Here is a 13,041-nt window from a genome sequence, read left to right on the forward strand (position 1 = left end):
TTTTCCAACTGACTAATTTCGCTTAGCATAATACCCTCTAGTTCCATCCACGTAGTTGCAAATAGAATTTTTAAAAAGCTGTAAATAGGGATATCTTGTTCAAGAATATAAATTATACACTGAAAGATTTCAGTTCTTCCCAAATTAATTTCTAGATGCAGTACCATTCGTTGACATCTTAACAGAGTATCACTTACATTCATTAACGTATCAAAGTTAATCCAAATGACAAATCCCCATGGGTTGGTAGTACAGATGTTACTACAAACTGATGCCACCTTTGAGAACAGTTTGGTGGTCCATTTAATAATATTGAAGGGTAGTAGATTCAAAGACTTGTGAAATCCTTACACATTTGAAGCTCACTGAAATAATATTATTTTCACATAATAAGTAAAATTTGCCTTTTTTATTTTATTTATTTATTTAGTTAGTTTTTAGTTTTATTTAAGTAATCTCTACACCCAACGTAGAATTGGAACTCACAATCCTTGGTTTAAGAGCCACATGCTCTTCTGATTAAGCCAGCCCCAAAACACTCCAAAATTTGCCTTTTTAAAAGAGCGACTTCAATCTTCAGAAAGAGCAAGCAAAGCTGTGAATATATAGATACCAGTTCAGATTTTACTTATTTTTTGCCGTCTGGTAACCAAAACCACTTCCTCTTTCCCCAGATACATTCTCTCACATTCTGAACCACTTATTTTCTTCATCCAGTCTTAGTTTTTTTTTAATGTTTATTTTTGAGGGGCGCCTGGGTGGCGCAGTCGGTTAAGCGTCCGACTTCAGCCAGGTCACGATCTCGCGGTCCGTGAGTTCGAGCCCCGCATTGGGCTCTGGGCTGATGGCTCAGAGCCTGGAGCCTGTTTCCGATTCTGTGTCTCCCTCTCTCTCTGCCCCTCCCCCGTTCATGCTCTGTCTCTCTCTGTCCCAAAAATAAATAAACGTTGAAAAAAAAATAAAAAAAAAAATAAATGTTTATTTTTGAGACAAAATCTGAAGCACATTCCAGGCTCTGAGGTGTCAGCACAGAGCCCAACGCGCGGGGCTCAGACTTAACGAACCCTGAGATCAAGACCTGAGCCCAAATCGGGCACTTAACCAACTGAGCCACCCAGGTGCCCCTGGATTTTTTTTTAACTTAATATTTGTTGGGGTTTTTGGATATGAAATGGGAAGGTCTTTCATCCTTATTTTTCTTCTGCTGCTGGATTTATTATTCTCTCTCCATGTTCACACCATAGCAAAACGTTTCATTCTTACACGCTAATTTAACTCTGTGATTAAAGAGCATGTCCCCTGGACCCAAACTGCTGAATATGAAAACTGGTTTTACTATTTACTAGCAATGTGATCTTAGAAGATTTAAACTTCTCTGTTTCTTCTTCTCTAAATTGGGCCAGGGGGAGGATAATGGCATCTGTCTTATAGGGTTGTTCTGAGGATTAAATAAGGTTAATACTTAGGAAGGTTTTATAGGATCTAGCTACATATAATTGTATTTTTATAAATGAACAGTAGCTTGGCTTTCATAACCTACCACAGTTTCAAACCTGCAAATTTAGATTCTTCAGTGTGAAAGTTAGTGATAATACTATTTGATTTGTCTTATTTTATGACCTTAAGCTCAGCTAACATGGGCTTTTGAGTGACTTCTGTGTGACAGCCATTGCGAGAAGTAGATATACTTGAATGTTAAGTATATGAAATGAAATATGTATGTAATAAGGTTCAAAACGTTGGTAATTTACAAAGTAGTCAGTTGGCTAATTATACAAAAAAGAAACATTTTTAAGCCCAAGAAGTCTAGCTCCTTGAAACCGGACTTCCTGGGCCCTTCATATACATTTCCATACTTTAAAAAAAATTTTTTAGCATTTATTCATTCTTGAGAGACAGAGACAGAGTGGAAGCGGGGGAGGGGCAGAGAGAGAGAGGGAGACACAGAATCAGTAGCCGGCTTCAGGCTTTGTGAGCTGTCAGCACAGAGCCGGACGCAAGGCTCAAACTCACGAGCCGCGAGATCATGACCTGAGTCGAAGTCGGACGCTCAACCGACTGGCCACCCAGGTGCGCCATACATTTCCATACTTTCAGAAGATACTTTTCTGAAAGGTGGCTCAGTCCGTTGAGCGTCCGACTTCAGCTCAGGTCATGCATGATCTCACGGCTCCTGAGTTCGAGCCCCGGGTTGGACTCTGTGCTGACAGCTCGGAGCCTGGAGCCGCCTTCAGATTCTGTGCCTCCCTCTCTCTTTGCCCCAACCCACTCGCATTCTGTCTGTCTCTCTCTCTCTCAAAAATAAATAAACATTAAAAAAAATTTTTTTTTAAATAAAAAGATGTACGGAGTGGAATTTAATTTTCTAGTGATAATTCAGTGTACTGTAGATATAAAATGTTAAAAACTTTTTAAACTTAGAGAATTTGCAGGGTAAATGTTTAAATATAAATTTAAACTGGGTGGGTCAGTTGGTTAGGTGTCCGACTTAGGTCCAGGTCATGATCCCGTGCTTCATTGGTTTAAACTCCATGTCCGGCTCTGTGCTGACACCTCAGAGCCTGGAGCCTACTTCAGATTCTGTGTCTCCCTCTCTCTCTGCCCCTCCCATTTGCACTCTGTCTCCCAAAGATAAAAATAAATATTAAAGAAAAAATTTTTAAATTGAAATACATCAAGTTTTATTTTAGGACCTTAAGTGTTGTTGTTGTTGTTGTTGTTGTTGTTGTTGTTAAGTAAACTCCACCCCCAACATGCAGCTTGAACTCAAAATCCCAAGATCAAGAGTTGCATTCACTCCCGACTGAGCCAGCCAGGAGCCCCAGGAACTTTTTTTTCTTTTTTTGAATACTTGAGAGCTCACATAATTTTCATGTATCATATGTTAAATTTTTAAGTATATTTACCTCCAACTTTAAAACTTACTTTGAAATATTAGCCAGTTTTATTTAACTATACAAGTTGCTGGATGTGACATCTCTTTGTTTTTGATTGATGGAAAGTAAGAATTCAAACAATAAATCTACAGTAGAGTAAAACTAAAAATATTTTTATGCTTTTCGAAACATTATTCCCTACCAAAAGAAATGAAATCAGAGACTGTAACAGATGTTTATACACCCATGTTCATAATAGCATTGCTCTCAGCCAACAAGTGTCCGACAGATTAATAAATAAGGAAAATGTGGTATATACATAAAGTGGGATATTATTCAGCTTTTAAAGGGAAGGAGATTCTAACATGCTACAATGTGATAAACGTAAAGATACTATGCTAAGTGGAATAAGCCAGTCTCAAAAGGACAAATAGGATATTTTATATGACAAATATCATATGATCCAGCTGATGGTGATGAGTGCAACATAATGTAAATGTACTAATGTGTGCAGAATTGCACACTTAAAAATGCTTAAAATGATAAATGTTATGTATATTTTACCACAATTTTTTAAACTAAGCATTGTTTCCCCACAGTGGCCAGGAGATAAAGAAATCACTAATTTTGGAAGATAGTTATAAGATTCAGAAATCTCTCTCACCCCCTCACAAACACCTGCACATTCCTCCTCTACCTTTATTACCTCCCCCTCTCCCAAATTATAAGTCATTAACTATAACTTGCCTAATACAAATTAATGTCCTTGAGGTGCTTTGTTTTTAGTTGTTGGGGGGAAGCTTTGAGCATATCTGAAGTTTGTCAAATTATAAATTTCTTTATTCTTTTACATGCTACAGAATATTGAATGAATCAGAAGTGAGAATTTAAAAGCATCTTAGTCATAAAGTTGCATAAGGAAGAATCCTTAATATCTAGTCCAAACTTCTCATTTTAGAGAAAAAGAAAATTGTATATAAAGAGCTTGACTTTCCTAAACTCCCAACTTTTTAGTAGTAAAATTAGAACTGAAAGCCAAAGCCAGGTCTCTTAATTGTTAGCTTAGTGGTTTCTGGCCCACCCTGTACCTGTTAGAAGCCCTAATTGCATTACTAGATCAAATAGTTTGAGCTAAACTATTTTGTGTCCTTGAGTATTTATAAAGTATCTTCTATTCCCATTAAGCATGATAAACAGAAGACACTTGTTTGTGCCATAGGCAGAGATGGATGGATGGTGGGTGGGTGGGTGGGTGGGTGGGTGGGTGTGTGTGTGTGTGTGTGTGTACAAGGTGTATGTGAGAGAGAGATTTGAGACTTGAGTCCTATTCTCACATAAGGTAGTATATCCCCAGTAATCTTCTTTATTTTATTAGAATGAACAGTGAAGAACCAATCCCACAGCATGAAAATCCAAGATGAACAGGGCAACAAACATTATCCAAAAAACACAGATGGACAGAACAACAAAAATCTGTCTACATTAATATTCTAAGACAGATTTGAGAGGATGATATTGCACCCATAAAACTAAAACAGAATACTAATGTTAGAATTGATTCTACACTCTAGAATATTAAAGTAATGATCTGTAAGATGAACTTACAAGAAATTCCCTAGAGCACAGAGCTGAAAGAGATGGGAAAAGGAAAGAAAAGTAGGTATAATAGATGATCCTAGGAGTTTTAAATTGGAATTCCTAATGGAACAGAGACAGTAGAGGAAATAATTTTTAAAAAAATAATAGAAGGAAAAGTCTTTGCTAAATCAAGTCCTGGGGTTTTTGATCAAAAGGACCTGCTAAATGCAAATAGAATGGATGAAAAATAACACACACGTTGATTTCAGAGCTAAAGAAAGATAAAGGAGAATCTTGTCAATTTTTTTGTGAGATAGAGAGGGCATCACTTCAAAAAACAAAAATTAGATTGGTGTTACACATCACCATAGGATGCTAGAAGATGTGAGACAATAATTTAAATTTTGAGGGAAAGTTTTAAAAACAATCTATAATTGTGAAGCATGCCTACCTAGTTTCTCCTAGGTTTGAAACCAAAATAAGAGCTTTTTGAAAGTATCTGTGTAAAAATCTGGTTTTCTTCCCCAGGTCCTTGGGAAGAAGGCAGGGCAAAAGGCTTGGAAATATATTACAACAAAACCAAAGAATCTCACCAAAAGGTTAAAATGTGAGATTAAGAAACAACACAAATACGTAATGAAAAATGAAATTCTGGGTAGACCAACAACTGTGCTATGTACTGGCCCAGATCATAATTGTTTCAGGTTAAAACAGAACTCACTGGGGTCTGAGAATGTCTTCAAAAACAGCATGGATTCTGTTGGCACAGATTCCAAGAGTAAGAAGTTAGAATGTGTTAAATATGCTAAAAAGCTTGTGGGGTAAAATTAGTCTCTTCAGAAAGTCCAAATATGAAGCAAATTGACATGTGCCTTATTTTTGAGCAATTACCTGAGTGTAAACACCTCAACACTTGGAATTAAGTGATCTAAAATAACTATTCATTCTCTGGGTTTTATCGCACTGCTTTGATGGCAGTGAATAATATTATAAATAGTTTTTGTTGTTACTCAATTTTTAAAAATCAACCTAAAGAAAAAACATAGGAAAACATAATAGTTGTAAAACAAGCTGCAAATGAGATAAAACTTAGGTATGTGAGTACATGAGGAGCCAGTGGAAACTTCCTAAATTTGATGGAACAAGAAGTAAAGGTTCAATTATATAAATATAATTATTTATAATAATTAAAGTTATTAAAATAACCAATGAAAACTATAAATATACAGAATAAGCAGAGATGAAAGAAAATAGGGTAAATTTTCTGAATCTTTTAGAATGAAGATACATCATAATAAAGGTTAAATGAGTACAGTAGGAAACACCAAAACTAAAAACAAATTTCTGGATTTGATTTGAACCCAGTTTGGGTTTGAACTGGAATTAGGAGATTTCTTGTCTTAAGTTATTTTTTTTATTGAATTCATATAAGCACATGGTTAAGAAGCCGAATGATTTGTTTGTTATGAAAATTGGCAAGCCCAGGCCCCCGTTCTATCTCTTTGATATATCCTTTCCCAGGGCATGTACTTATTTTTGAAGGATTCTTTGTATGTTTACCTCTGTATCTTTAGATAACGGTATTATATCACTATTTCTCACATATTGCATCCACTTACAGAAGAGGATCTAGCTCTCCGTCACCGTGACAACACTCATCCTTCCCATTCTCCCAGTGATCCATGGAACCTCCCATATTTCTGGATCTTTCCTTCAGATTAGCCTAATAGTTCCTCCAGTGTAATTTCTGGTCTTCTTAGTTGGGGAGGATATCTAGGAAACTGAATTTTTCAATTGACTTTTAACCAGTCCCTATTTTAGCCTGGCAGTGAGCCTTATTTTTTTTATTTTTTAACCTCCTGTGTGGTTTGATTTTTTTTTTTTTTTAACTCTTAGGAATTCAGTTGAGATACCAGTAATATGAATCTTCTTTGTGAAAAGATTGTGTTTATCATTTATAGTCAGCAATGAAGTAGTCGTTAATTTTGATTACTAAATGAAGTAGTCATTTAGATTTTATCCTACTATAGATGGGTATTATATACTGTGGAACACATTGAGTAAGTGTTCACCTGAGAAGTTTCCCAGAAAAAGATCTTACTGCTTATAAATGGAGGAGAGAGGGGCGCCTGTGGCTTAGTCAGTTAAGCATCTGACTCTTGATTTCAGCTCAGGTCATTATCTCACAGTTGGTGAGGTCTAGCCCTGCACCAGTCTCCGTGCTGACATTGTGGAGGCTGTTTGGGATTCTCTCAGCCCTTGTTCTACTCGTGTATACGTGCTCGCTCTCGCTCTCTCACTCTCACTCTCAGAATAAATAAATAAACTCTTTAAAAAATGAAGAGAATAATATGTATTTGTGGAATATGTATTGGTATATAGTACCAATGTATTATGAAGCTTTTCTATGAACTTTGAGGATAATCATGTTTTGGAAAGTCTTTCAGGAGTGGTGCCAAAAACTGATGATTAAGGGGGGGGAAACATGTGCCTGTTCATGTTTTAGTTTATGCTCAGCAACATGTACAGGTGTGACTTTGAAAGCTAAGCTATAATTCATTTTCCAGTCACCAAAAGCTTTATAGGAATCTGTGATAATGACATATATAAAAGTCAACAAACTATCTTTCTACTTAATTATTAGGAAGGCTTGATTTGCCTGTTAGGGCTTTACTTAAGTGCATCATCAGGATTGTAAGTGTTTAGAATATTGGATGGACTACATTCAGAAATAAACATTAAAAAAAATTTACTTGGCATATAATCACAATTTTTTTTTTTTAACGTTTATTTATTTTTGAGACAGAGACACAGCATGAACGGGGGAGGGTCAGAGAGAGGGAGACACAGAATCTGAAACAGGCTCCAGGCTCTGAGCTGTCAGCACAGAGCCCGACACGGGGCTCAAACTCACGGACCACGAGATCATGACCTGAGCTGAAGTCGGCCACTTAACCGACTGAGCCACCCAGGCGCCCCTAATCACAAATGTTTTTATAGTTTCTTATGGTTTGCTGGCAGTTCCAGCCCATGGAGAACCTTTCAAGAATGTGAATCCCTTTGATACATCAAAAACATGCATTGAAATGTATAAATGTCTTAACTGATTTGTATTGATCTTTTTTTTCCTAACACATTTTTTTCCCAAACGTTTATTTTGAGAGAGTGCGTGCAAGCAGGGGTAGGGGTAGAGAGAAGAGAGAGAGAGAATCCCAAGCAAGACTCTGTCAACGTGGACCATGATGTGGGTGGGGCTTGATCCCACAAACCATGAGATCATGACTAGGACTGAAATCAAGAATCGGACACTTAACCAACTGAATCCACCCAGGCGCCCCTCACTGCTCATTTTTAATAAAGTGGCCTTTACGTTAAAATTGGGTTTGATGCAGAGAATACAAAAATACTAATTCAAAGGGATCCATGTACCCTGACATGTATAGCAGCATTATTACAGTAGCCAAATTATGGAAATAGCCCAAGTGTCCATCTACTGATGAATGGATAAAGGTGTGTATGTGTGTGTGTATGTGTACGTGTACCCATACACAGACACAATTACTCAGCCATGAAAAATAATGAAATCTTGTCATTTACATGGATGGAGCTAGAGAGTATAATACTAAGCAAAATAAGTTAGAGAAAGACCCAATACATAATTTCACTCATATGTAGAAGTTAAGAAGCAAAACAAATGAGCAAAGGGGGAAAAAAAGAGAGGGGCAAACCAAGAAAAGACTACCAGAGAACAAACTGATGGTTACCAGAGTGCAGGTGGGTGCGGGAGGGGTGAAATAGGTGATGGGGATTAAGGAGTGCATTTGCTGTGATTAGCACTGGGTGTTGTATGGAGATGTTGATTCACTATATTGTACACTTGAAAACCCCTATTATACTGTATGTTAACTGGAATTTAAAAACTTAAAAAAGAATTGGGTTAGATGTTGTAATATTTTTCCCAAAATACATTCTTCTAAAACAGTATTATGTAGGTAATCTCATTTTGTTGTGTGACATTTGCAGTATTCAATAGGATCTACAAAAATTGCCCATATATACTTTGATGGACAGGCCAGGAAGGAAAGCGCTCCAGCATTTCAAGCTAGTATGCATAGGAAGCATGTAAACTCGCATTCTTGATTGCCTGAGTTTGAAAGATTCTAGTTCAGCAGTGCCCAATAGGGCTTTCTTGCAGTGTTGAAAATGTTCATTCTTCACTATGCATTTTGGTAGGCACTAGTCATATGTGGCTAGTATGACTCAGGGACTGAATATTTAATTTAAATAGCTATATATAGTTAATGGCTCCTATATTACAGTAAATATTAAGAAACTGAGGGAGAACATAAGTATAGAAGTGGTCACATTGACTTACGTTAGGACTTCTGGTCCAGATAAGTTTGTTTGGAATAGTTTATAGGCTCTCCAACTTCCTCACTTCTGATCTTCCAATCCTTACTGCCTGTTTTGTTTTGTTTTGTTTTTTAACTAAAAAAAAAAAAATAGGTTCATAATGAAATGCTAGGATTGAGACTTTTGGTAACTCTGGTAGATTGTTGTCACCTTCACCTCAACTTTTTTTGTGTGTCTAACCCCAACTCTTCTCACCAGTGGGAAAGGAATCTTATTTTGTCACGACCTGGTAAGTTTTTCCTGTTAACTTTTCTAAACTCACAGTTAATTAAGGCATCTATTCCATTTACCACTAAAATTACATTTCCTAGGGTGTTTTTTTTTTTTTAATTTTTTTTTTCAACGTTTATTTATTTTTGGGACAGAGAGAGACAGAGCATGAACGGGGGAGGGGCAGAGAGAGAGAGGGAGACACAGAATTGGAAACAGGCTCCAGGCTCTGAGCCATCAGCCCAGAGCCCGACGCGGGGCTCGAACTCACGGACCGCGAGATCGTGACCTGGCTGAAGTCGGACGCTTAACCGACTGCGCCACCCAGGCGCCCCTCCTAGGGTGTTTTCAAGTGACACATTGACCCAGTTGTTCTCCAAGTATTTCTAGAATCTTACTAGTATTTAAAAAGGATAACTCTCCTGAAATCATTGTTGTACTGTATGCTAATTTGGATGTAAATTAAAAAAAAAAAATTAAATAAATAAAAAGTATAATTCTACCTTAAAAAGTAACTGACATGATTCCTTTTAAAAAAATCGTTTTACTAAAATTTCTCCTTTCTATTTGAAGTAAATATAGTACTTCAAAAAATTTTTTTCCTTAAGGTTTCAAGTTTCTATTCCCATGTTAGTACAGCCCTTGTAAGGTGTCTTTAGTCAGAGTTGAGTTTTCCTACCAAAGTCACCTCATCGAGTCCTGTGATCTCAGACAAGGGAGTGCCTTTGCTGCTGAATGCTATATAAAATGGTCCAAAAAAAGAAGGAAATGCAACCTACACCCCCAAAAATGTTTTTTTACAAGCTGTATTTCCACATAAGACTTATACAAATAAGATAGAAAATGTGTTTAAAGAAATATCTTAAACACCTAGTTTCTAAATTACACTTATTTTGATCATCATAAGTATTTTGGATGCTGTCTTGACTGAAAAAGGAGCATGTTGCCAGACTCATTTATTTATTTATTTTTTTAAACGTTTATTTTTGAGACAGAGCATGAATGGGGGAGGGGCAGAGAGAGAGGGAGACACAGAATCTGAAGCAGGCTCCAGGCTCTGAGCCATCAGCCCAGAGCCTGACGCGGGGCTCAAACTCATGGACGCTTAACCTACTGAGTCACCCAGGCGCCCCTTGCCAGACTCATTTAAAGGTGAACGAATATGGGGCACCTGCATGGCTCACTTGGTTAAGCGTCTGCCTTTGGCTCAAGTCATGATCTCATGGTTTGTGAGTTCAAGCCCCGCGTTGGGCTGTCTTCTGTCCGAGCAGAGCCTGCTTCAGATCCTCTCCCCCCCGCCCCAAATATAAATAAGTTTTTTAAAACTTCAAAAAAATAAAGGTGAATGAATATTCCACATCTTTGTATGCACTAAAGTCTGTAATGTATACATTATAACATTCGTAGTTTCACTTGCTGTACTTTTTGTAAATGCTGCTACAGATTACTCACTTGGTATCCTTGAAGTTGAAGTTCAGTTTCATTTTCCTTACTTTGGTAGTGATAACACCCATAAGGCTACTGACTGTTACATAATTAACCACCTTTGCGTGGTATCATTGTGATTTCCTTTGGATCAGTCTGTTGGGATATATTGGACTCATGGCCCCATTGAACAGAATTGACCTAAAATCTGATTTTTCCCTCAGCTTTTTCATAGTTAAATATCTTTTCTTTCATCACTTCTGACTTTAATCCATTCTGATCTTTGCTGCCTCTTGCTGTTAATAATTAAGCATCCACTTCATGTGTCAATTTCTCGTGTTAGGGTCTGCTGTAAATCTCATTTTGTTTTTTTCTTTCAGTGTATCTAAGAAAACACCAGGCTTTAATTTCTGTACCCAAGGATAAGCATCGAAAATGGATTGGTGGTGGTTTTTTGTTTTTATGGTGGCAAATGGACCAGTCTTTACATTTTGTGCAGACTTCTCATTTTCAAATATTTTTTACTTTTGAATGCTCACGGATTTATTTAAAAAATTATAAGCTCTAAGAAGTGCTGCTGTTTAAGTGGCTTATTATATACCTACCTACACTCTAAATTGGATGAGACTTTAAATCAGCATATATCCTATTTAGAGCATAGTTGTCAAAATATCTCTCAAAATGAAGAAGAGATATAAGCATTTTTAAATGTTTTTAAAGGTTTTAAAATGTTTTAAAAGTTTTCTTGTGTGTCCCTGGGTGGCTCATTCGGTTCACTGTCCGACTTCAGCTCAGGTCATGATCTCATGGTTTGTTCATGGGTTTGGAGCCCAACGTTGCGTTCTGTGCTGACAGCTCAGGGCCTGGAGCCTGCTTCAGATTCTGGGTCTCCCTCTCTCTGCCCCTCCCCTGCTCATGCTCGCTCTCTCTCTCCAAAAAAAAAAAAAAAAATTAAAAGTGTCTTCTCGGGGCGCCTGGGTTAAGCTTCCAACTTCAGCTCGGGTCATGATTTCACAGGTCCTGAGTTCGAGCCCCACATGGGGCTGGCTCTGTGTGGTCAGCACAGAAGCCCGCTTCTACCCCTCCCTTGCTTGCGCTCTCTGAAAAATAAACCTTAAAAAAAATAAATAAATAAAAATGTTTTCTCTAAAAACACTTAAGTACTAGTTCAGTTCATCACAACATCTCAAACCCAAAAAGAATCAGTTGGGGGTGCCTGGGTGGCTCAGTCAGTTGAGCATCCGACTTCGGCTCAGGTCATGATCTCGCAGTCTGTGAGTTCCAGCCCTGAGTGGGGCTCTGTGTTGACAGCTCGGGGGCCTGGGGCCTTCTTCCGATTCTGCCTGCCTCTCTCTCTCTCTCTCTCTCTCTCTCTCTCTCTCTCTCTCTGCCCCTCCCCTGCTCATGCTCACTCTCTCTCTCTCTCTCTCTCTCTCTCTGTCAAAAAAAAGAATCATTTGTAGTTTGTAGATGGTAGTAATGTGAATTGATGTGTGTTACCAAGAAACTGTTACAAAGGAGACCAAGGGTGCCTGAGTGGCTCAGTCGGTTAAGCATCCAACTTCAGCTCAGGTCATTATCTCACAATCCCTGAGTTCGAGCCCTCATCGGGCCCTGTGTTGGCAGCTGGAGCCTGGAACCTGCTCCTGCTGGAATCTATGTCTCCCTCGCTCTCTGCCCCTCCCCCACTCATGCTCTGTCTCTCTCACTCTCAAAAATGGATAAATGTTAAAAAAATGTTTTAAAAAAGGAGATCAATCAAAGTGAAATTTTTTTCAGTCAACTGTTATTACATCAGGAATTGACAGGAGTCACTTCAATAATTTCTTCTGTGAAAAGAGAGGAAGGAGATATAGTAGGTCATTCTATTTAAAGACATTTTTTAACATTAGTCTTCCTGTTTTGCTGAGAAGGGACTCAGATGTTCATCTTTTATCCTTTGTCATCGAGCAGGAAAAACTTATCAGGAGAAGCAGGTTCTGAAATTATTAATTCATACAATTTTAGGAAATTCCTCTGGCTATAAGTGAAATAACTTTAAGTCTCCTGCCAAAAGGAAAACCTTAATTTTCACAATGGACCATCTGTTTAACATTCGGTTGACCTTTTATTTTGAGAGGGGCCAGACTGCCTCCTCCCCAGAAGAGTGCCCTATTCTGTGCTTCATAGTGCGGTGACTGATTTGGTTAACTAGCTGTGCTGTTCCCTCCTGCACTCCCCACCCTAGCTCAGGTTCCTAGGTTTTTATTACACTGGTTCTGTTTTGCACCTATACAAAAAAACCTAATTATCACAAAACATTTGCTTTCTTTTTTAACATATGATTTAGTAAACCTTTTTTCCTTTTGTGGGAGTTTCTTAGGTGCAGAGAATTGAGTTAATCTTATTAATTTACTAACTCATTCATCCAAAAAATATTAGAAACCCTATTATGTGTCAGGTGTCCTGCCTTGGCACTAAAGGTCCCATGATAAGCAACCAGATGGGATTCTTGCCTCTGGAACTTGTGTTCTAGTTCAAGGCATGTTATCATCATTGA

The 13,041-nt window shown here is 37.8% G+C and overlaps 1 protein-coding gene across 2 annotated transcripts in view; it reads left to right on the top strand.

Annotated features, from left to right (window-relative positions):
* The window catches only part of ABHD17B (abhydrolase domain containing 17B, depalmitoylase), a 51,575-nt gene that overhangs the window by 22,513 nt on the left and 16,021 nt on the right, over positions 1-13,041 (top strand). The gene's annotated exons all lie outside the window — the stretch shown is intronic.

This window comes from Herpailurus yagouaroundi, unplaced genomic scaffold (assembly GCF_014898765.1).
Source record: "Herpailurus yagouaroundi ecotype Mexico unplaced genomic scaffold, PumYag 199, whole genome shotgun sequence".
Classification (NCBI taxonomy): Eukaryota; Metazoa; Chordata; class Mammalia; order Carnivora; family Felidae; genus Herpailurus; species Herpailurus yagouaroundi.